This window comes from Cydia amplana, chromosome 21 (assembly GCF_948474715.1).
Source record: "Cydia amplana chromosome 21, ilCydAmpl1.1, whole genome shotgun sequence".
Classification (NCBI taxonomy): domain Eukaryota; kingdom Metazoa; phylum Arthropoda; class Insecta; order Lepidoptera; family Tortricidae; genus Cydia; species Cydia amplana.
The window spans coordinates 6,750,452-6,774,112 of record NC_086089.1 but is presented as its reverse complement, the minus strand read 5'-3'; the positions used below and the strand labels follow the sequence as shown (position 1 = coordinate 6,774,112).

Sequence of the window (23,661 nt, the reverse complement as noted above, 5' to 3'; positions counted from 1 at the left end):
ACTTGATCCTGTATTGCCAACATAAAAGCTTCGGTTTCCGGGAAGAGTTCACCCTTCTTCAGCCAAGTATTTGATAGATCCCTATCTACAAACGTTTGAGCAAGATCAGCATGGTGTCTTCCGTGAAGCGCTTTCTGGGCCCATTCCGAAGATTTTTGTTGTGAGCTTACAATGTGTTCATTACGTTGGATAATTGTATCCTGTAGATTAAGGGGGGTGTAGCGGTCATCTATTTTTACTGTGTAGGAGTGTAGTGTTGACTGCTCGGCTTTGGTGTGGAAATAGTGCCTGAGGGTGGTTATTTGCTTATTATGTAAATTAGTTAAATCTATTAAGCCTCTCCCTCCCTCTCGCCGCGGTAGAGATAATCTTTGCGTGCAGGATTTTGGGTGGTGTTTCCTGTATTTTGTTGACGTTGTGTTTATTGTGCGCTGGAGTTTCTTTAAGTCGGACTGTGACCAGTTTATGATGCCGAAGGAATACGTTAAGACCGGAATTGCAAAAGTATTTATAGCTTTAACTGTGTTGCGTGAGTTTAAGTGTGATTTAAGGATGATGCCAAGTCTATGTCTAAATTTTCTCCTAAGTTCGAGCTTCGTCTCCTTTTGATGTATCTGTCTGGACTGTTGAAACCCTAAATATTTATATGTATCTTGTTCAGTCATATAGTCAACCCGCTCTCCAGTATCTAAGGTGTAAGTGTTATTTAGAATCTGTCCTCTATGAAATGAGTGTATTTTGCACTTATCTACACCAAACTGCATACCTATATCTGTGGAAAACTCTTGCGTTATGTCTGCGAGCCGAAACAGTTCTGTCACATTATCCGCGAAAAGTTTTATATCGTCAACATACATAAGGTGAGTCAACCTGTAGTGTGAATTGTCGTGTTTAAGTTTAAAGCCTGCATCAGTTCTGTCAAGGAGTTCGGATAGAGGGTTTAATGCCATGCAAAACCATAACGGGCTAAGAGCGTCCCCTTGAAAAATACCTCTCTTAATACTAACAGGTTCAGTGCTCAATGTTTTTCCTTCTTGTTTCAGAGTGAGGGTCGTCTGCCAACTATGCATGGCAGTTTGTAGGAAGTCTATTATCGATGGATGGATTTTGTAGCGGTGCAAAATATAAACGAGCCAGGTGTGGGGTACTGAATCGAACGCCTTCCTATAATCAATGTACATGGTGTGAATATTTCGTTTTCTTCTCATTGCCTGTTTCATAGCTACTGAATCTATAATTAATTGCTCTTTACATCCTTGGCTATGTTTCCTACAACCCTTCTGCTGCTCTTTGAGGATACCATGTTGTGACAGGTGACTATATATAATTTCGCTAATGCATGCGGTTAAGAGTTTATAAAAGGTTTGAAGACAGGTGATAGGGCGGTATTTGGCGGGATTTGCAGTGTCATTATCTTTAGGGAGCATATATGTTCGGCCTTGTGTAATATAGGATGGCATTGTTTCTGGAGATTTTATAAACTGATTGAGGTATTTATGAATATATGGGTGTGTGCAAGGAAGTTTTTTATACCAAAAGTTGTGTATGTTATCAGTTCCAGGAGACTTCCAGTTATGTGTGCGTTTTATTACCTGTACGAATGTGTCTATTGGGATGTGCTCAAATTCCATCATTGGGATGGCGGATGTAGTACTCGATTCTTCATCGTTGATCCATGTTGCATCTTCGTTGTGTTGGACCGGCCTTTCCCATATATCCGCCCAGTATCGGCGGAGTGAGTCCATAGTAGGGATTTGAGTCTTACCTGACTGATTTTGTTGTGCTCCTGCCGGCGACGACAGTTTTCTGTAGAATCCGCTCTCATTGTTTGAAAACAGTGCGTTTTGTGATTTCCTCTCCGTACAAGTTAAATATCTCTTAAGTCTACTAGCAGCTGTGTTTAATTTTTGTTTTAGGGTATCTAAGAAATGTTCAGGTAAGGTGTTGGGGTTTTCGAATGTAGCATGCCTCTGATATGTTGTTTTTATCGTTTCTACTGCTGCAACTATCCTTCTGCTTCTATTACCTCTTATATACTGTGTTAGGCGGCCTATATCAGCTCTATATTTCTTTATTCTGAACTCTAATCTTAACTGCCATTTTGGTTTGTTAGGTTTTTGTATTTTACCAATACTGGCGAGTTTGTCAATTTTTACCCCCATATAGGCGGCTGTTGTATATGCAGAAGTATAAACAATATTTTGAAATGAATTGAAATCTAATTGGTGTGAAATATATTGGGGAATGACATGTTTGTCTAGGTAAGTTACTATTGCCATAAGCTTTCGGGACATTTTTAGTTTGGGGATATGTGGCCTTTCTGTAGGGTGTATGATTTTGAATGTATTTAAATTATTTTCAAATTGTTGTCGAATCTCATCTTCGTTTATATTCGTCACATTCAGTCGTAGGTACTGTTGGTTCCTAGCGCTGGTGCGTGTAGGTGAATTATATTGTCTTGGGATTTGCAGATCTGTTTGATTACTTCCCTCCTCTTGTTGTACTGCATCTAAGTCGTCAAAGGAATTATGTGTAGTGATATTAACTATAGGACTATCTGTTAGTGTCTGTAATTCGGGAAATGAATTATGTCTTGCTAGAGTGTCAGTCATTCCTAATTCGGTTTTGATTTGGTTCTTAATCGTCTCTATCTTTACAGCACTTAGCATCTTATTATTTACTATTACTCTCCTTTGGTCGGCGATTCGTTGTTCTGATAGATGCGATAGGTTGGGAAAGTGCGATATGAATTTTTCGTGTAGTTTTTTCTATATGCTGTCATATTGGTTTCTGCTTCAGTTACCTCAAAGTAAAGTTTCATAATCATCTCATTTATGTCTGGTGTCCACGTCATTCTCTCTCCAGTTGTTACTGTGTTCGTATTCCTAATGTATTTTGATGAGTGTAAAGTTTGTGAAAATGGATTAACTGATGCGGATATTTGTGAGCCAAGAGGTCCGGTTGTAGTTGCTAAATGCATTTCGACCTCTGAACGAATTTCGTTTAAGGTATTTTGAGAAAGTAATTTGTTATTTAGTATAGCTCGACGCTGGTCTCCAATTCTCTGTCTTGAAACATCCATTTCAGGAAACATCGCTTGAAACTGTCTGTGCAAGGGTTCTAAGTATCCACGTTGAAGTGTTTCTAATTTACTAGTGATTAGATATGTACGCCAAATAAACCTGTTCATTTCTTCGGTCCATCTTTTTCGCGTACGTGTTGTGTTTGTAATGGGTGCAGGATTAATGGCACGCGCCTCCTGCACAACATCTACAGACATTAAAGATGATGTTGGTGATGATATAGGTGATTGTGGGGGAATGTAGTTATCAGAGTGATGAGATGAGCTAGGTGATTGGAACAAACTATGGATTGATGAACTCGGTGATGAGGGATACGAGACAATGTTGGTGGATTCAGGCATACTCGTAGCCTGATGATCTGAATCGGCTGTAGCTTCGACATCGGTGGCCCGCCTGCTCAGCTCCCGATGACCGGCTGTAGCTTCGACATCGGTGGCCCGCCTGCTCAGCTCCCGATGACCGGCTGTAACAAATTGTTCGATGGGAGCCCGCCTGCTCAGCTCCACATCGCCGTTGGATCGCATGCTGTGGCACCCAGCAACGGCTCCAGATGCGCCCCGACGATTACCCTCGGGCAGCGGCCCCGGACGTAAAGATCTCGATCGTAACTGCATAACTATTTTAGTGAAGGAAGCGAGACAGACAATAGGAAGGAAAAAGAAGAAAGGATAGGAAAGTTGGGATCTTGGTTTGGGAAGGGTTCCTAGTTGACATTGGAAAACATTTTTGTACCTCCCTAATAGGGGTGCGGTCTAGGTGCTTCGACCATATTTATCATAGTACCACCAACCCGTAAGCCCGCCCACCACGTCAAGGTGATCCCTTTGGGGGGTTATTATTATTATTATTATCTTTATTTATTTCTGATCTTAGGTTAGGTTATTTTATAATATGGATATAAAAATAAAATACAAAAACACTTACAAAAACAATACAAAATACATATAAACACATTATAAAAAACCTAACCTAGGGTGCCGCCAGCAGCGGGGCAAGGCCCAAGCTACCGGTGGTCAGGGCTGCAGAGACAGGAACCGGCGGACTATCCGCGCCGTGTCCAAGATCACCGCCTTCTGCATCTGGCCCTTGATCCAACCACCTAGCGAGAGTCTCTCAAGATGTTGGTCGAGACTCTTCGCTATTAGACCGTTCGCTGAAACAACTATCGGAGCAATGATCGTCGAATCAACATCCCACATGGCGGTTATCTCGTGAGCCAAGTCTAGGTACTTACTGGACTTGTCCTTCTCGGCTTTCACGAGATTCTCATCATGGGGGATGGTGATGTCAACGAGCACGGCCCGGCGTTGCGCTCGATCTATTATCACAATGTCAGGCTTATTGGCTACAATAGTCCTGTCAGTGATGATAGATCGATCCCAATAGAGCGTGGCACGACCATTCTCGAGAACTGGCGCAGGTGAATACTTGTAGTACGGTACTTCGCGGTCCACAAGGCCGTATAGGAGAGCAAGCTGCTGGTGAATAATCCTGGCTACGAGATTATGTCTGTGCAAGTACTCGCCGTTAGCAAGATGAGAACAACCGGAAATGATATGCCTGAGTGACTCTCCGGGACGGCGGCATGCCCGACAAATGTCGACCGTACCGTCCTTCAGGATATATTTCCGATAGTTGTTCGTCATCATTACTTCGTCCGCAATTGCACAGGCAAAACCCTCGGTTTCTCCGAAGAGGTCCCCGAATCGTAACCAGTTCACCGACGCGAGCAGGTCCACATCGGGTCCCGTGAGGGCCTTGTAGAACCGCCCGTGTAGCACCTTACTCTCCCATGCCGCCTTGCGATCCGCAGTACTTAGTACCACAGGTTTGCGCCAGTTCTCGTTTGCCAAGGAGAGCGGCGTGAGGTTCCTGTCAACTGCCACCACATCACGATGCATCCCACACTCGTTGTTAAGGAAATAATTCCTGAGATTGTACACCTCGCGGTTGTGGAGATCCTTGGCGTTTAGGAAGCCTCGGCCTCCTCCAATCTCATAACTGACGAGCGTGGGTGTAGCATGCGATGTGCGGTGAGCAGTGATCGGACTCTCCGATCCAGGGCATCCAACTCGGTCTGAGTCCACCTTAGTATGCCAAAGGAGTATGTGAGTAGGGGCATTACCCAGGCGTTGAAGGCGCGCACTTTGTTGCCTCCTGACAAAAGACTGTTAAGGACTTTTGTGAGCCGACTGAAAAAGCGCTCCTTCACCGACCGTCTAATACCCTCGTCCTCAAAACCCAACGACTGTGACATACCAAGGTATTTATAGGTTTCTGATTCAGAGATAGATCTGAAAGACATTGTCTCAGAAGGTTGTAAATTTGTTGAATTTACAACCCTCCCCCGCTGTACATGCATAACCGCACATTTATCGACACCAAACTCCATGTTGATGGCACTACTGAAGACTTCGGTGGTTTTCAGTAGCTCCTTCAGGTCTTGGTTATTTGGTGCAAATAATTTGAGGTCATCCATGTACAGAAGGTGAGAAATGACTTCACCCTCTCTCCGAAGCCGGCAACCTAGTCCCAAATCCTTCAGCAGGGTGCTGAGGGGATTCAGAGCTAGGCAGAACCATAGGGGACTCAGACTATCACCCTGAAATATTCCTCGCTCAATCCTTATGAAATCCTGCGGGCCAGGGCGGTCATCTCCGCTTCCTGGTTGACGAAGGACTGTGGTCCACTGCCTCATACACGCGCTTAGAAAGGCTCTCAAAGCTGCATCAACTTTATACAGCTCTAAGACCCTCCCCAGCCATGAATGAGGCACCGAATCATAGGCCTTCTTATAGTCAATCCAAGCGGCTGAGAGGGCCTCCTCGTTCCGCCGGATTTGTTGGCAAATGGTCATGTCTATGAGGAGGAGCTCTTTAGTACCACGGGACCCAACCCTACATCCATTTTGAGCGGGGGCCAAAATATTGTTAGCGACAATGTGCGCGTTGATTTTTGTCCTCAAAATGGATGTAAGGAGCTTATAGAGTGTAGGTAAGCACGTGATGGGTCTGTAATTCTTCGCTTCCGTGGTACTACCGGACTTATAGAGCAGGAAGGTAACACCAGTTGTTAAGAAAGGTGGGAGAGAACCAAGCTCGAGGGCTTGTTGAAATTGTGCTGCCAAGCACGAGTGCGAGCATCGGAACCATTTTAGCCAGAAGTTGTGCAATCCATCCGGCCCAGGACTTTTCCAGTTCTGGGACGTGCGGATGGCACAACTTACGTCATCGGGGGTGATAGTGACTACCCCCATAGGTTCGATGGACTCGCACTCACGCTCGACAACATTCATCCAACTCCCCTCGGTGTGTCCGACAGGCACCGACCAGATGCTACGCCAAAAGTCAGTCATGACAGTAGGATCCGGCGGCTGCATGTCGGACACACGAAGGTTGGTTTCCTCCCACCTTCGGTACACCTTCCTTTGGTCACTCTGGAAAAGACGATTCTGCTGGAATCGATCCACACGCTCTCTGTAGCGGCGAATACGGTTTGCCCATGCATAGACTTTCTGCTTTAGAAAGTCGATACGCTCCATAACGTTGGCCATGTAGTCGCGGGGCCTGATATCCGTCCCCGCGAACGCCTGGTTTACAAAGCGCATTACTCGGGGGCGATTGTTGCCCCCCCTGAAGCAGATCAGCTTTGCGATAAGAGTCCTAAAGGAGCTGATACGTCGCTCGATCCGTATTTGCCATGCGGGGGCACCTCCGGCGGTCCTAGGTGCACGTTCAGAGTCCGGAAACTTGACTCGTGCAACACGGCACGCCGCGATGGCTCCGCAATACATGATCGCGTGCGTATCATCTAAATCTTTACTAGTCCGTAGATATGGCTCTAGTAAAGCATTTAGGGCTCCCATTAGCGCTAGATTGCGTCTATTCATAGTCAAACGTGGTAATCGTGGCCTAGTGTTGGGAGTGGAGCGATACTGCGTAATCGCCTCATCCAGAGTCCTCCTCAGATGCTCATTGGCTGTACTACTCTCACTCTGCGCGATCTCCTCCTCGTCGGCGTTGAGATCCACCCGCGCTACCCCCGGCGCCCGGTCGGGTGTGGGTACCGGATTATTATTATTATTATTACAGTAATACTACTACTGTGGACTTGTGAAGTGTGGGCTTGACTAACTTGCAATGTTTCATACGATAGTACAATAAATATGTAAGTACATTTACGTACAGTACGTTTTAAGTACAGTATTTATTATGGCAAAGCGGTAAACATTCAATCAAAGCTACATAACTAGTCCGCCATCTTGCATTGCATTGAGTGGACTTACAGATTAACTGCAGTAAACATGTTAATGGTCAACTGAGACTGAGATTCACCCGACCTCTTTGATAACAAGTTATTGAACAGCTGACGAGAGATGTAGTCATGTTTCCATTCACAGTTGCTTTTAAGTTATAAGGCGTGATATGCTGTGTATAAGGTATAGGGAATTTTCTTTATAACTCCTACCATAGAGAAATATAGTAAGAATAGAGTGCTCACTCCATACATCTGTTTTGGTACCAAAAGACCTTATTTTCGTAGTCGACATCTAGCATCGAATAACGAAATTATCAGTACCGCTACTTGATACTAGATGTCTAGTGAGTCGCACTCACGAAAAACTGTATTGAACAACAATTTACAACGAATATTAAAGCAGAAGGAGTTGAAAATAGAGTTCCGACTAATCCGTTTATATTATTAGCTGAAAATTGTTGAGCATTAGACTTTTGGGTCGGTGCAACAACTATTGTCAAGTAGCAGTACTGATAATTCCGCTACTCGATGCTAGATGGCGACTATGAAAATAATAGTCTTTTTGGTACAAAACTGATTTATGGAGTGAGCGCTATGTATTTTTTTCTCTATGCTCCTACCTAATAATGTAAGTATCTACCTAACCCAATTGTTACGTAGGTACAGCGATAAAAATTCAGTAACAGGAGCCGCCTACACTCTCTTTGAAGACACCCGATATCTTTACCGTGATCACCCAAAATTTACCGTCTTAATCCTAGCCGTATTTATCATTCGCTTTAGTACTAAGTACTTCCAAGCATTCTCCTTTTTGAAATAGGTATTATGAGAAAATTAGCGAGGCGAGAATTTTTGATTGGAGATAGTCACAAGCTATACATAGAAGCATTAAGTTGGCCTTATGCAATAAAACAGATAATTACTGAACTGATGCTCAAGTGGAAATTGAATTGTTTTTTTGGTATATACAATTATACATTGTCTTTCTTAACATATTACTTACGATAACAATCTTATTAAAGCTCGGAAGAGTCATTGACGTTGACATCTTTTGGTTTAATAATCCCACAAGGAGCTTTTAACATATATTTTAGATATTTACTCTTTACGAGTTTAGTGTATTGCATTTTGGTCTGACCAACTGCTCAGTTCTTATATTGGGATACTCATCTCAAAAATTTGATCCAATTTAAACCAACTTATTGGGCCCGTTGACCGCTCCGCTTCGCGTGAATTTTTTGCTACCTGCATAATACAGCTAATTTAAACTTTGAGGTCATAGTAATAGAGGAATACCAATTCTATGACCGTTGAGAAGTGAACGGACCCATCGCTCCTTTTTATGCACGAATTATCGTAAATCGTAACGCCTGTAACGATATCGAATATCCATTGGTAGTTTGGAAAGTGTTTCGGTAAAAGGTTTTGGGACATGCAGACGCTGGGCATACAATTTGAGCGAAGCGTGAGAGACATGATTGATTTTTATAAAGCTTTCGTAGCTTAGCGGGAAGGTACGACTTTCAAGCCGAAAGTTGCGGGTTCAAACCCAGGCTAATACCAATCACTTCAGGTGGCGGAACTAGTACGGAACATGATTTGAAATTTGCCAGTCAGCAGTCGCTTTTCGGTGAAGAAAAACATCATTAGGAGATCGGACTATATAATCCCAATGAGGCCTAATAGTTTCCCCTCGGATCGGAGTCGGAAGGTCAGATGGTGGCAGTCACTTTAAGTAAAATCCAGTGCCTATTTTTGAGATTCGTATGCCGTACAAAATTAAAATTTGGACAGAAGTGTTGCAAAACTGTAATAATAGTTTAATGGTGATTCGAATGATATGGTATGATATGAAAATTGCAAAGGAAGGAAGGATGACACTAATATTCATGTCATACGATGTTACTTTGAAGGATTTACCTACGCTACATCCGTAGTATCTGTCCGTACTACACATAAACTACAGAACCGATTTCGCATGTTGAAAACTAAAGGGGCCCACTGATTACCAGTCCGCCGGACGATATCGGCCTGTCAGTTGTTCGGAGCTGTCAACTTTTTGTTCTAACTGACAGGCCGATATCGTACGACAGACTGTTAATCAGTGGGCCCCTTAAAAGCCTTTGTGGATGCAGGCCTAGCGGAAAGGAGAGGACGAAAATCGAATACCGTAGAGCGGAGCCGAGGGCACAACTAATTCATATAAAATACAATGCTTATTTTTAGCTAGGCATTTAAAAACAAAAGTCATAACGTTCGAGTAACACAAAAGTGCAGACTCAAATAACGCGACGTTGACATAGATTACACAACCTCGCATAAATTACACAAATAAACCGAAGAGCTATGCAGTTAAACAAACAGGGAGCCATCTTGTTCGACAATATGGCTGCTACGTGTAGGGTTATCAGTTAATATTTTTGATTTCTTGGACACAATCTTGGCATTTGTTAGAATCTTAAGAACTAAGTACTTATTATTTACTTGCATGCAATTTACGTTACATTGCCGACTACTAAAGGTAAACTGCATTCAAGTTTGATCAGATACCGGAATGTAATGAAAATTGCATGTAAGTTCATGCTAAACATCTGACTATGTGAACTGTATTCTGGTTAAATCATCACAACTATCACAAGAGATGATTAAAATTGTAAACAAACTCTAATAGTGAAAAGTTGAAAACCATCGGGTAAGTCTGGTAGTGTCGGGTATCAAACTTTAGCCATATTGCGGTTATTGCACAATGTTCTATTATTTTAAAAGTAGGTAATACAATAATCCTTCAGCGTTGCCAAAATAAATAAATATTATAGTACGTTCTTACACAGATTGACTAACAGCAAGGTCAAGAAGGCTTAAAAAACGTTAATAACGAAAACAAAAGAACAACGTTATCAAAAATCCCGTACATTTCGCCGCCATTTTGATTTTGTTATAGCACCCAAATTGCCTAAAAACATATAAAAACCAGACTTCTGATAACCCTTCAAGAAAATCGTTCTGTCATCAATTGGTAACAAGGACAAACTTATTGAGCGTTATTGGCGCTACAAGGCGAAACGATCCTAACGATCGGAGAACAAAAAAATCTCTGACACAATGGTTAGAAATGGCGTGTTAGAACTGACGATTAAAGTGGACAAAAAGCTATTGCCTGGCAATGGCCGCTGGGTGGCATATCGGGTATTCAAGCTCTTTAGAAAGAAAGCATTAAATAGTAGGTTTTAAAGGTTTGTTTTTATTTCCTGGTTGAATAGAATAGAATAGAAATCATTTATTCACACAACACATCAATACAAATAAAACATATTACAAATACAAGGCAAAGATAAACAAATCAGTGGAAATAGAGATGTGAAGCCGAAATGGTCTCCACTCAGCAATGCAGCTGGCACGACTAGCGTGGTCAACGGCGCTGGTTTTCTGTGGAGCCAGCGGAGTGTGCGGGACAGCATAGTGCGGGACACGTTCAACACGTTGTTGGTTGCCCTAATTTGTTTGTCGATTTAGTACAAACTTGGTACACGGGATAATTGGATGGTAGATTATATAGGCTAAACGAATTGACATTATTTAGTATGTACAGGCAGTTTGTCGAGAAGTTATGGCCCAGAAAGGACACTGTGCAATAAAAATTAGCGGCAATTATCGCTCGTAACCGTCAGTTATGGACGTTATGGTTGGCCCGGCGTCACAGCCCATTGCAGAAACCAATGATATACGTACTTTATGAATCGCGGCGACACGTAACTAACTACTGGCCCCTATTTTACCACCCAATTGTCTATTTTTAGTTCCGATCCAACAATTGTACCGTCGTTACACTCGTTACTTACTGACTCAGAAGTGTACAAAAAATCGTCACCGTCTGGTTCGAAATACGGTTGTACAGATATTACAACCGCGCTACTTAATCTAACGACTAATTTCGGAGATCTATGTGTTTATCTCTATCGCTTTTGCCACATTGGAGTGACAGAGATAAAAAATACGGTAGCGCGAGGTAGAGTCTGTGCGGAAAGAGAAGAGTCGTGCAATGTATGGGGCCCAATACATTCCACGACACTTCTCTTTCCGCACTCACTCTAGTATAGAGCTCAGACACACTAGCGTCATCTTAAAAATGAGAAAACACCCATGACTTAAGAACAAAGACCAATCCGTGCTCATCGCACAAAAAAATACCAGGATTTGAACCCGGGACCATCGGCTTCATAGCCAGACAAATAAGTAAAAGACCCATATATCTAATTACTATTCTAAGCACTTAGAAAAATGTTGTCTATCAAAGTTTCTAATTGAGGTTGTCGAGGTTGACCAAATCGAAAAGCAAATCAAAGTGCATTGAACTGTCTTAATCAACAGGAAAACTGTGTGTACGCACATTCCTAGTATTAACACAGTAATGGCCATGTGTTCACATCGCTTACAGAGCACAGACAAATTTGTCTAACAAAGATTGAGATCCAACCAACTAGGTATGTAGGTAATATTTGAATAGAAAGGAAAATATAATAATTCACCGCATCGATCAAGATTCGAACACGAGCTTTTGAAACACCGGTCCGATCTCTCTAAACAACTGAGCTATCGACGCTGAGAGACCCCACACTAGCGTCTTTTGAGCGTCAGCAGGCGTGTCTCACTCCGCGATTTCGTCGCTTTGCTACAGGTAGCTAAAAGTACATCCGTTGGGCCCCAATTTTGGGGAAAGCCATAAGCCGCGCGTGGCGCTGTCGCCACCTAGCGGCCATATCTGTACTGATCGTAACAGACTCGTTTTGTTAGAGAGTGAGTCTTCTGTATTTAGTACTATTATTTATTCTGTGGCGTCGGTGTCTAATAGTCATCGCTATGAAAAATGTTGTGTGCGACGAGCAACGGCCATAGTGTTGACTAGACGCCGAGGCTTGGGAGACGCTAGTGTAGCGTCTGTGATACTTGACTCTCGCTGAATTTTAAAATCGCTTCTTTCTCTGTTTACACGCCTTAGTAGTACTCGTACTTCACCTGGATGGTAAGTACAGTTTGAAATCATCAATAATAATGCTCTCCTTTTACTAAATTAGTTGTAGTACGAAATACTGGTTCATTCAAAGATGCGCGTTACCTGTGGGTAGTAAGCGTTGGAATCACCTTCTTTGGTTTAGGTACCACATTTTATAGGCTCGAAATTAGGAATGTTTACATAGTCGACAGGTATTTCATAGAAACGTCAACAGAATTATGCTAAATGATAGTTATGTAAGTTTCCGCAATAAAACGCACTTTCCGCCAGCATTTTTTAAATGACAATGCTGCAAAAAAACACGTAGAGTTGGAATTAAAAGCAACTGGCAAATACTTAATAAAATAACATTAAGTACTTAAATTTGAGGAATGGTTTCGTTTTACTTTGACATTTAAGTGGCAGGAAATGTGATACAATTTACGTTTAACATGTAGGTATTGTAACTAAAAGGGGTTTAAAAGTTTAATAGGAAATAACATTTAAGGCTATAATTACATTCATTAATATGTGCCTGTCTCCTTTAGTTGTATCTATCGAGATATGATAACAATTCATAAGCGCATTGTAATTATGCCTACTTGAATAAACTATCTTTTATCTTTAATAAATGAAAAACACAAAAACGAAGTGTCCGACAGAAACCGGATTATTTGCCGAAACCGAAACTTCGGCCGGACACTACCGAAAATACAGTTTTGGCACGGCTGAACTGAAACGTTCGGTTCGGCAGTTTTTGGCCGAAACCGAACCTTCGGCCGACACATGATTTTATGCCGAAACCTGCCTAAACCAAAATCTAATGTTCGGTCGGACACTAATATAATTATTTCGGTAATAATCATGTTTTGAACATAAAGCTGTGCAGTAGTGTTTTATAAATTCTTAAAGTGGGTGTTCTCCGCTATCTCTATTTAAAGAATCTCCAGGTTGAATGTTGAATACACAAGTCCTAAACAAACATGGCCGACTCTTATTTATAATCGTGTTATTTAGGAATACACGAATGTTGTGCTTACGATACTGATGATTAACTTGTGTTGACTGCTGAATTGAATGTTTACTAATAAATCCATTTATATAGTTAACTGTGCCTGTAGAATTTATTTATGAAGTTCGTTGAATAGATGCTCAATATATAGGTACGGAAGCTTAGATCCTATATTAGTAGTAGTAGTAGTAGTAGTAGTAAACTCTTTATTGTACAAAAAGACATATTAAAAATAACATACAATTAGTAAGAAGTACAAAGGCGAACTTATCCCTTTGATCTCTTCCAGTTAACCTTTGAGTAGATGAGAGGAGAAAGTGAAAAGAGGGTGACCTGGTTGACAAATGCAGCAAAATGTACAACAAGGTACCAGAAAGATAAAGGATATAAATACATACAAAATGTATAAGATAAACATACATATATTACACAAAAAGGAATGGGAAAAATACACTAAAAATTGGAAAGAATTAGAAAGATATAAAGCAACTATACAATAGAAATATAGACAAATTAATCAGTCAGATCAGATAGCCATAGCTTCTTTAACCTCTCCTTGAACGACGCAACCGATTATATTTAACTGCTGATTTTTTGCTGCGAGAATAGCATTTTTTCGTGTTACGTTTTTGATGGGATCCAATTATCAATTATAGGTTTACAATATACACCTGAATCCATCGAATGGACTCAAATATACTCATTTAAGTTGACACACGTCAGGAATTAGAGCTAAAGAAGCAATTGGTCATAGAGGTGAATCTATCTATTCTCTATCGACCGACATAGAGAGCTCCCCTTAAGGCGTTTTAGTTTATGTCAGTACAGACAGTCAGACAGTGAGTCATTTTAATCTTCCGCGCCAAGCGTCTGCCACGTCTGTTTTTGCTTGTTTGGCCTGAAGTGATTTGACTGGTATAACGGAAATAAGAATCGTTGCGCCTTGAATTCTACTAGTTAGCTATTTTTGCTGGGCATTTTCCGAAAATCAATAGCCATTTGTGCCTATTTTCTGTGAAAGCGAAACAGCGCTACTCTAACCACCCCAGCTCCTCTATGAACTTACTACCTCTTTGGATTCTACTAATAACATACTTCACTGCCTGTAAATCTTCTCAGGACTCCTCCAAAGGCGTTTTAGATCATTGATGTATAAGCATCGTCTATCAGCCTTATTCGAACTTTAAGATACGTCAAATACTAGATATTGAAACGATATGGATTGTCAGTGTCAATAGTGACGTTTCTTCAAACAAACACGTCACTTTTGACACTGACATCATATCTTGGTGATGTCTAATAGATATCTAGTTCAAAATCAGAATCGGGCCCAGACGTCAATATTGTGAAGAGTGCTTAAATCAAGCGGGCCTTACACTCGTACACTCGTTAACCGTCATCATAGTATGTATTAAAAATACCGGCGTCTGAAGAGGCGCCATTTTGGACCGTTCTCAGTATATAATTAGTAAAATGACCCTTACGGGTTAAGATCCGCTCCATTTAAACCAAATGTCATCCCATCTCTGTGTTTATGTCCAACATGTGGCCGCTGAAATGAGGAGACACATTTATCATTTTAAGTCAAAACATATGCTGTTAATGGAGCCACTTGAGTTTTGTAAAATAAACCTGTCAAAAATGTGTTCCAAGAATAGTATAGGCGAAGAAAGGATTAGTATTATGGTTATGGACGTCGTACATTACGAGTATGTTATCTGTAGAATTTATTGACTGTGCCACTGAGGTAGCAATACTACTTATAGTCGGGGAGCCCAAGAGGGGATTTTTGTGTTTACTCGAGCGCGTCAGATTAAGATACGTACGATACCTTTACGCCTTTTAGTGCCAGTTGCACCATCCGCACTTGACAGACTGATCAACGTCACCCGGCGCGCCGTAGGGGTTTTCTATGAAACTTTACATACAACAAAATTTAGCAAGCTCTTTCACGAAGACAAACAGTTTGGTGCAACCGACCCTTAGCCATCTATGTTGAACCCTTGGTTGGTGGGGGGTTCAACAAATTGTTAAGCAGATTGTGGATTTGGTCATATTAGTCCAAATTAACGCTATAATTGTGCTATTACTAAATCTGATAATTATTTGCACGCATTTCCTTAATCTGACGGTTACAATGTAAAAATTAGGCGTCAAACTAGTGTTCGTCAGATTAAGAAAATGCCTACAAATAAGTGTTATATTAAGTTATAGAAAAAATATAGCATTAACGTGGACAAAAACGACCAAACCCACAAACTGCTTAACGATTTTTTAACCCTCCACCAACCTCCCGAAATTTAAAAAAAATTGTAGATGCTTTCCGGCTCGCTGGAAAAAAACTTTATATAACTTTTTTTTCTTCTTATCATCTAATATTTCGATTCCAATGACCGTACGACGCTCGAGTAAGCACTTTAGCATCGTCGGCTCCCCAACTATTATACTGCCGGGATTCAAAACTGATTACGTAACGCCTTTCAGTAGCTGTACTATCGACAACGAAAATGTACCTGTAACAAATAAAAAAAATTTAAGACTAATTATACAGGAAAATGAACCTTACAACTAAGACGAATCTACCAAATATTTAATTATAAGTATTAAATTATACTCGATCCATATTGTAAGTAAAATTTAACACTAATCAATATTTTGCATGGACTGAAGAGTCAATAAATGCAAAATACAGATTGATAATGATAAGGCGATACAAAAACTAACAAGTAATTTTGTAGTTAGTAAAGTGAAAGTATTGGAACAATCACACAGTTTTTATTTTTACTCCAACGTGTCGTTATGTCACATCGCTAATGATCAATACAGTAGAGTAGACAACAAAAAAACCCATGAAAAATCAACAATTCATCATCACATCATGTAATATCTGAATGATAAGTCAATAGTATAAGAATCTAACAAGCAAGCGAAAGGTCTGTCAGTTGAGTGTGAACATTTCAACAATTACATAACATGTGTTGAGTTATTTACTGTTATTTTACTTACATCTCAGAAGTTACTGTCAAGGTACGCGTAAAATTTGAATGTGTTACTTCAAATGCGGGATAAAGTTGTGAATTACCATTACTAATTAGAGTAATTAGTTAAGTATCCCAATGCACTTTAATTCTAAATATGACAAGGAACTAAACTGTCCAGTGCTTTAAGTAATTGTCGGTAAGGCAACAAATGTGCAATGTCACGGAAAAGTTAAATCCGGCCATGATGCTCAAGTTTATTTAGAAAATGTTAGGTAAAATATGTTCCTTTCGATGTTTCTTGGGAGGAGGGGTAAAATCAGGTTCCCTAGTTAGTCATAGGGGTGACCGGACTGAAAAGGTTAGGAACCACTGTTCTAGAGTGATTGACATGGCAATTGCTTTTTCTTTGCTGTTAAGTATACTTATTTGTATTACGTATTTTTATTAATATTTAAGGTCGTGTTTTCAAAACGTAGATGAGTTAACATCATAAAACCTAATTTCTTGCGCTTATCTGGCGGTCTAGCATGAGTTGCGTTCTCGCGCACGACTCCATACATCTTGCGCTACTTCAAGTATGGAGTCGCGCGAGAGAACGTAACTCATGCTAGACCTGCTGGTTTGACACATTATTGCTTATTATATTACAGTTAGCTATGCAAGCTATGCAAGAGGGATCATCAAAGATATAAAGTATCTAATTAAGCGTTAATAACTGGGTACAGCATTATGACAAACATGCCTAAAATAATAATAACCTCTCCTTGTATTATAATCAGGCCTCGGAGTTTTTTTAGCACGGTAAGACTAAGGAGAGCTATGGAGTCTTTGTTAACATTAAAATTAAATTCATACTCATACTCATCCTTATTAATTAAGTTCGTCCGAATCGTTTTATAAATACTTAGACTACTTATATGTAATTAATTCTGTTTACATATATTTAATTAAATGTTATATTATAAAAAAGTAATAATATGTATATGTGTATGTTAATATTATTATATTACCCATATTGCAGTGTCATCGCTCCAATATTTTATTTAAGTACTTAACGTACCTACATACTATAATTACTGTTAAGATAAGGATATTGGTGTCTTGAAAATGATGCCCAATAATATAATATGTATATGTGTATGTTAATATTATTATATTACCCATATTGCAGTGTCATCGCTCCAATATTTTATTTAAGTACTTAACGTACCTACATACTATAATTACTGTTAAGATATTGATATTGGTGTCTTGAAAATGATGCCCATGAATGCGACTTACGACGTTTATACTGCCCATTATGTGTGAACGAACTGTTTTGTAGACGTAAGAAAGAACGCATAGAGTAACGCATAACTATTCTAAAATATTGTAGCTCTATATCAACCTTAATGAATAATAAACAGTTTTAATATCTATGGAATATCGTTTTAATATGTCGAATACGTATTACCAATGTTTATAATCATAGGTTGCATGTCTTAAGTACTTTTTTAAGTGATAGGCCACTTATGATTAAACCTCTTTACCTAAATATGTGTATGAGTAAATCAGATGTCACATTATGTCATGAATATATAGTTACGTATTTCGTTATTGTGATGATCGCTGATATTTATTAGGTCTAGAGCTGTACATAATTTACTTGTACTTAATTAATGAGGATGAGTATGAGTATGAACTTAATTTTAATGTTAACAAAGACTCCATAGCTCTCCTTAGTCTTACCGTGCTAAAAAAACTCCGAGGCCTGATTATAATAGTAGTTTATGCAACAGTGATATAATAAGGGTTCTTAAAATTCAAGGGTCGAAGTTACAAAACGAGACGTAGTCGAGTTTTGTAAAAAAAGACCCGAGAATTTTAAGAACCAATTATGAGCTGTTGCATACATTACTTTTTCTATGACAGCTGCAGCAAAAAAAAGAGTTATTATTAAAAAGAAAGAGTTATTATTTAAAAAAAATTGAGTTATTATTTAAAAAAAAAAAAGAGTTATTATTGTAAATGAAAACATACCTCTTTCAATCAAGATGATCGGAACTTGTATCTTTAAAAAAAATAAAGCAGTTGTATTATACTCATAAGATGACTGCTAGCAGTCATCTTATGAGCCTATAGACAAATCATTCAAATGACATTGCTTTAGATATCACTGTCAGTCATTTAATTGACACATTTAAGTGCTGGAGTAGAAAAATATTATAATGTACCGAAATAACCTAAATCGAGTCGGCGTGACTGAGGTCAGGTCATTTGTTAACTTAATATGGAGTTATTCGTCTCAGGTTACGGCCGTTTGTCTCACTCTGTCGGATTGTCTTATATACGGCAGGCGTGGGTCCGTTGAGATATAATATCACAAATTACTGTTATGTGTCCACATTAGGTTTGTTTTACTTTCTTTTGTACTATTAAAAGTAAGGGCATATTTCTGTAGGTGAAATAATCCAATTTTTGCATGAAATGACTCCCTAAAGATTAAGAATGCAACTCCCTAGGGCCGGGGTTTTATAACCATTACTTCCGGGTTCCGGGTAAATCCCGCGATAAAAATTTAGGCCAATTGTCCCTAAATATATATGTGGAATACTTTTTACAAGTACAGATGTATCCGTCAAATCTGTCTAATTCCCACCAGAATTAACCCCCCAACCGGCCCAACGCATCTGCTATAGGGATCTGACGGACAGATGTGTATCTGTATAACTGTACCTAATTACCTATGTATACAGTCATCACACGGGATTGTTACGCCATGTAGGGTCCTAGCTAAATTGATCCATACTTACGCGATGGAATGTCGAATTTAGCTAGAACCCTAAATGGCGTAACTATCAAGGAGCGTGACTGTATATCCCCATAGCTAAATCGTATTGAACAAAGTATACAGTCGAAACGAACTGTCCTTTGGAAGTCGGTTAAAAAGTGCTGATTACCATTGTAACACTTCGCTCCAGCGTTTGGACACTTTGGCCCAGTTCCAAGTGTTCCAACAATGTCGGTTGCGAAAACAAATCGCGTCGGCCGATATCAAAATTGATGGTTTCGCGATAATGCCTATCTGAATATTCTTTACGGGAGAAATGAGAAAAAATCCGTACTTTAGGGTTGGAAAGACCTCGGCAGTGATGAGAAATGTTACAGTAGGTAGGTGAGGTGTTTGAATAGGATCGACTTTCGGATAGCTTTTAGGGTTCCGTAGCCAAATGGCAAAAAACGGAACCCTTATAGATTCGTCATGTCTGTCTGTCTGTCTGTCCGTCTGTCTGTCCGTCCGTATGTCACAGCCACTTTTCTCCGAAACTATAAGAACTATACTGTTGAAACTTGGTAAGTAGATGTATTCTGTGAACCGCATTAAAATTTTCACACAAAAATAGAAAAAAAAAACAATAATTTTTTGGGGTTCCCCATACTTCGAACTGAAACTCAAAACGTTTTTTTTTCATCAAACCCATACGTGTGGGGTATCTATGGATAGGTCTTCAAAAATGATATTGAGGTTTCTAATATCATTTTTTTCTAAACTGAATAGTTTGCGCGAGAGACACTTCCAAAGTGGTAAAATGTGTCCCCCCCCCCCTGTAACTTCTAAAATAAGAGAATGATAAAACTAAAAAAAATATATGATGTACATTACCATGTAAACTTCCACCGAAAATTGGTTTGAACGAGATCTAGTAAGTAGTTTTTTTTATACGTCATAAATCGCCTAAATACGGAACCCTTCATGGGCGAGTCCGACTCGCACTTGGCCGCTTTTATTTTATTGGATAAAGGCAGGCCCAGATTTAGTAGCCTATAGGGCCCTTGCGGATGCGGCTAGGGCTAATAGGCACTTGGTGTGGCAGCAAGTGTTTAGTTTAGGTTTTTTATATTACAGTATGAAAAAGGAGTACAGGTTTTTAAAAGGGTCGTCAGTGCTCAACAAATTCCCAGTTGTCGAAGGCGTCCACAGGCTACGATACCTGCTTAGCATCAATAGCAACAGACGAGTCTGCTTGTTTGTTACCGACGGGTAGAAAAAGTCTGTGGTTGGCATCGCTACTATACAGATAGTAGCAATGTGTAGCAGCATATTGTGTTCGATTTGATCGCTCATACTTCTACTGGTAACTGGTAATAGTGGTGTTTATTATGCTAGCAACGGAAAATTCATTCAATTAAACTCTGAATGGATATTATTCAAAGAAACTATGGATAAAGTAACTAAAGTAAGAATACCTAACACACTACACAACACGTTGCGTTAGATCGTCTGGCGCCGTCGTCGGCAGCGAAGCGTAGCGGCTACCCGCACTGGTTATTATATGTTACTGCGGTGACCATATCCTCTGTAAACAATGATATAATATAATCAAAGATAGGTTATACTCATACTTGAGGAGCACAAAAAATACTTCCATATCTGTGCCTACGAAGAAATCTGTTATTTTTGATTAATGTTCTCATTCCATCCATCTTTGTCACACTCGTTGTTAAACATAAGGTCGTCTCTTTCTCTTTCGGTGTGCGGGAGCTCGTTAGCACGTGCACATTTCTCGCTTGTCCAGCCGCGTCTAAAGGCAACTTGTCCAATTTGTCACAAGTTAAGCGCTTCAATTTTGGAACGCCTACATATAACCTATCTTGAGTTATAAATCATTGTCTGTAAAGGACAAGTTATTTACATTATTTCAGACGAAAGAGCCTTCCCCAAGAGTCTTTACAATGACCTATAGGGCTGTGTACCGAGCTTGTACTTGTAATTTCTAGTAGAGTCAGAATTCATATCATTGCTTATAATAATTCCATAGACAGACCAATAAAACCAGTATATATATGTATTAATGTTTTACTTTCTAAACATACAGCCAAGATTTCAACCACTTCAACCAGTCCGTATCTGGCCGTAACAACTTCTTACCGACTGCCTCAGTTAACACTTTCGGTACCAGGCGCCCGCGTCCAGTACAAAATGAACACACATACGATATACCTACGATACGGTTCTTGGCAGTGAATGTGCACAATAACTAGATGTTTATTCTTTGAAATCGGTTACTTAACCGTTTCGTTGCGTGTTCCATTTTCGAAAACTTTTGGCTGTGGTGACAAACAATTATTTTATGACACAACAGGCGTGCGTTACGCCATAAAATATGATGGCACGCCTATCGTGTCATACGCCATAAGTAAAAAACATTGATGACACGGGTGTCGTGCCATCCGCACCGAATTGGTTAACTGTGTCAACGCTACCGTACTGTTTAACCAGCCAGTTACGTTAGCTTAACTGAGAAGCTTCCTGGCAGAACGCCAGGCAAGTCTGATTAGCAGTATACATGTCCCGGACCGTCTTAACCTCATTAGTTGAGTTTACGGAACCACTTTAGATTCTTGAAAGGATTCTGGGAGAACCTTGGAAGGAATTGTTTTTCGTTTAAGACCGCGTTTCGACCAGAGATGTGCGCGGATACATAGCGAGGGATGTGTTTGAATCGAACCAATAGAATTACTTCATTTGTTTTCCTCGCTCAGCGTGCAGTGATTCTATTGGTTCTTAAAAACACATCCCCGCACATCTCTGGTGGAACGCAACCTAACAGACTGCGAAGGTGGCTGGGTAAGGCCATTTTAAATGGGTTTGATAGGGCAACACAATCCAATGATGCTGCGCGAAAATGGTCTCACAACACCTTCCTTAACGAAGCTTATTGGCATTTAAGTTTTTAGATAGAATGGATAGTTACGAATACAAACGTCAATCGATTCCATAATCGATGGAATCTGGATTAATACATTAATATGGATTAATCCAGGATAAAAAAGATTTTTAGAGACCAGTCAACCGGTTGGGCACTAAAAAAACATTTAAGATTTTTTATTATACTTATATTATTGTAAGAAAGTAAAATTTGTCGTTTTTTACGCCAATTATTCTTATATTTATTACATTTGAGGAAAAGGAAGAAGGCCCTATTTCGATATATTTTTAGGTAAATTGCAAGTAATGTTCTTTAGATTAGAACGGACTTAGTCATAATGTTATGATCTTTTCCTTAAAACTCATACAGATACGTACGTGACTAACGACATAAGCCTACGACAATTGGTACATTGTTAACTAAAACTAGACCCGACAAAGGTAAACACAAATAAAGCTTTGATAACAAACTCAATTATTTACTACAAATAAAAACACGAGAGACAGGCGCCGATTTGCAAATAGAGAAGTTATTCTAGATATCTTATCCACTATTTACTTCAAATATATTATCTACATACCTATTATTGTACGTTATATAAGAACTAAATACCTATCTTTACTCCTGAGGACTTTATTCATAACAAACACAATTCTTAAAGGTGTACGTTACAATACTTATGTTGCTGACTATACATTACTCATTACATAAAAACTAGCACTAATTCAACCATATCACATAAACCAAATACGGTGCATAATCGAGATTATCATACAATCCATATTCATAACAAAGGCGATTGTCCCACAAAAACAGTAATTGTGGTCACCATACATGGTCCATGGTTGGTTGCGTGCATGTCGTCACACACCTGGTAAAGACATATGCCACTGACGCTCTAATACACAGACATATATCTTAATATGTAGACGCTGCATGTACGAATTGTGAGCGTCAAGCGTGTCGATATCTGTGGACAGAATGCATGTGGATGTATAGTAGGAATTTTTTTATCATTGCCAGGCAGGATATTCAGGGGAGATCAGCTAAAAGTACGACAAGAGAGTATCGAAGTATGGTCAAAGTGTAAGTTTTGTTTCTATCCTGGGAAATTAGATGGGAAAAAACGTGGTCGTGTAAATCATTCGTATTTAATATATGCTTTCAGTGCCGATTTTCGATTCTTGGGTTGTGGGTGGCTTGGGTCCACAATAAGTAGACAAAAAATAAAGTTCCTCAAAAATATCCGTCGGGAAAAGTATATATAATCGGATTCATATTTAACTCTATGGATTCGTCCTCAAATGTTAGAAATGTAGAGCAAGATCCTTATAACGTGGTCTACAAGGGTGCAGGATTATGTCTGTGGCTCTGATGCACATACGAGCATAAATAATAAGAATTGAGTAAGAACTTCTGCTTTTGTGTATGTACATAGTAGTCTACAATGTAGCAATTTATGAAACAAGAACCGATTTATTTTAGTCATTGTTGGAAGAAAGTTACCAAATAACTCTGTGACGGGTAATTTGAATGTTAAAATGACTAGGTATTATTTCTTTCTTAGCACCGTCGCAGTTGTTTGTATGTCTTGTATTCAAAATGGACGCCTATTTGCGAGCCTGGCGGTGAAATTACAAATTTATAT

General features: G+C 39.6%; 1 protein-coding gene and 1 long non-coding RNA gene across 2 annotated transcripts in view; both read right to left on the bottom strand.

Annotated features, from left to right (window-relative positions):
- LOC134657884 (uncharacterized) overlaps positions 1–20,019 on the bottom strand; it is a 116,452-nt gene extending 96,433 nt beyond the window's left edge. The window contains exon 1 of the long non-coding RNA XR_010097652.1: positions 19,756–20,019. This is a non-coding gene — a long non-coding RNA (uncharacterized LOC134657884). The remainder of the gene's footprint in view (positions 1–19,755) is intronic.
- LOC134657860 (uncharacterized) overlaps positions 1–23,661 on the bottom strand; it is a 137,808-nt gene that overhangs the window by 77,903 nt on the left and 36,244 nt on the right. The gene's annotated exons all lie outside the window — the stretch shown is intronic.